We start from the raw sequence: 2,135 nt of genomic DNA on the forward strand, positions 1-2,135 counted from the left end.
TCAAAACAAATGGCCTCCTCTTTTTTCCTTCCTTGTCCTCGCCGCTCTTCTCGCATTGGTCCCATGGCAGGCCATAGCCTCTGATCCTAGCCCACTCCAAGACTTTTGTGTCGTCGACAAGAAGTCTGCAAGTATTATTTACTTCATGACTTATTTGTCAAGTTATTATCAAATATATATCTTGTCTCTCTAGAGATTATGCTTCTGCACACAATAATGAAACATCCATACTTACATCTTAAATTTGTTGTACATGCAGTATTTGTGAATGGGTTTGTTTGCAAGAACCCAAAGGATGTTAACGCAGATGACTTCTTCAAGGAAGCCAACCTTGACAAGCCTAGGGTGACCAATAAGGTTGGATCCAACGTCACCTTGATCAATGTCATGCAGATTGTTGGCCTCAACACCCTAGGCATCTCACTAGCACGCATAGACTATGCACCCTTAGGTCAGAACCCACCACACACACACCCTCGCGCCACCGAGATCCTCACAGTTCTTGAGGGTACATTGTATGTTGGCTTCGTCACATCTAATCCGGAGAACAACTTCCTCTCCAAGGTGCTTAACAAAGGAGATGTGTTTGTGTTTCCCGAGGGGCTCATCCACTTTCAGTTCAACCCCAACCCTCACAAGCCAGCTGTTGCAATTGCTGCCCTTAGTAGCCAGAACCCAGGAGCTATCACCATTGCCAATGCGGTGTTTGGATCAAAGCCACCAATCTCAGATGATGTTCTTGCCAAGGCATTTCAGGTGGAGAAGAAGACGATTGACTGGCTTCAGGCTCAGTTCTGGGAGAACAACCACTACTAAATCGGACTTTGGCTAACCTTTATGGAAGATCTATGTTTGTTGCCAAGAGCTTACTTTAGTCTGAAACTTTAAATAAATGACACATATGTCATGGCACTATATGTGCCGGTGAGTATGAATGTATTTCGAACTTTCAAATAATCAAAAGTATTGGTTTGTTTCTGACTCAGAGAATATGGTACTCCCATGTGTTTTGTCTCTCGAAAATAAATTAAAATTGGGGACTTTGTTGCTCTAGTTCCAGAGCAAAAGTATCTTCATGACGTCGACGGTTGTACATGTTATGCAAATGGTACGTATATAGTATGTGTATCCTCACTCCGTTCTCAAATAAGGTCATAATTCTCGTCTTCTTCCTTAATTCTCCTCCCTTTCTTGCATTGGTCCCATCGCAGGTCATAATCTCCGACCCTAGCCCACTCCAAGACTTTTGTGCCACCGACAAGAAGTCTCCAAGTATTATTTACTTCTTGACTTATTTTTTAAGTTATTGCCAAATATACATATCGCCTCTCTTGATATTATGATTGCGGAAATAACAATGCAACAATCATACTGATATTTCGAATTTTTTGTGCATACATTTTTTGTCAATGGGTTTCGTTTACAAGAACATGATGGATGCCAATGCAAATTACTTCTTCAAGGCAGCCGACCTTAGCAAGCCTAGGATAACTAACAAGGTTGGATCCACCATCACTTTGATCAATGTCATGCAGATTACTGGCCTCAACACCCTGGACATCTCATTGGGGCACAAAGACTATGCATCCTTAGGTAGGAAACCACCACACACGCACATTATATTGTATGTTGGTTTCATCACGTCCAATCCTGAGAACAGCTTCCTCTCCAAGGGGCTCATCAACTTCCAATCTAGCCCCGACCCTCACAAGCATGTTGTTGCAATTGCTGCACTCAGTAGCTAGAACTCTGGAGCTATCACCGCTGCCAATTTGTTGTTTGGATCAAAGCCACTAATCTTAGATGATGTTTTTGTCGGATAATTAGGCACAATTTTCATGATTAATTCCAGAATATAAAACATGATGACAGCAACTACTAACATGTGAAACTCGAACATACTAGATGCATTAATCAACATGAGTAGCAGCAGCGCAAACGGTAAAGCATACATCGCTAAACAGATCAAGATATGTCGCACGTACCGATCTGGTGGAGGTGGCGGTGGAGGTGTAGCAGATGATGTCGCAGCAGTAACGTTGTTGATGACAGGGACGACGGGTCGAAGTAGACGGTGTTGAAGACGACGGTAGGCAGCACCGCCCGACTTGGACGGAAGGCGACCCGTGATGAAG

General features: G+C 43.3%; 1 pseudogene; it reads left to right on the forward strand.

The window, feature by feature from the left end:
- Window positions 1–1,121: 1,121 nt before the first annotated feature.
- LOC124654541 lies at window positions 1,122–1,823 on the forward strand (annotated as a pseudogene).
- Window positions 1,824–2,135: the final 312 nt, after the last annotated feature.

This window comes from Lolium rigidum, chromosome 1, assembly GCF_022539505.1.
Source record: "Lolium rigidum isolate FL_2022 chromosome 1, APGP_CSIRO_Lrig_0.1, whole genome shotgun sequence".
In the NCBI taxonomy this organism is placed as follows: Eukaryota; Viridiplantae; Streptophyta; class Magnoliopsida; order Poales; family Poaceae; genus Lolium; species Lolium rigidum.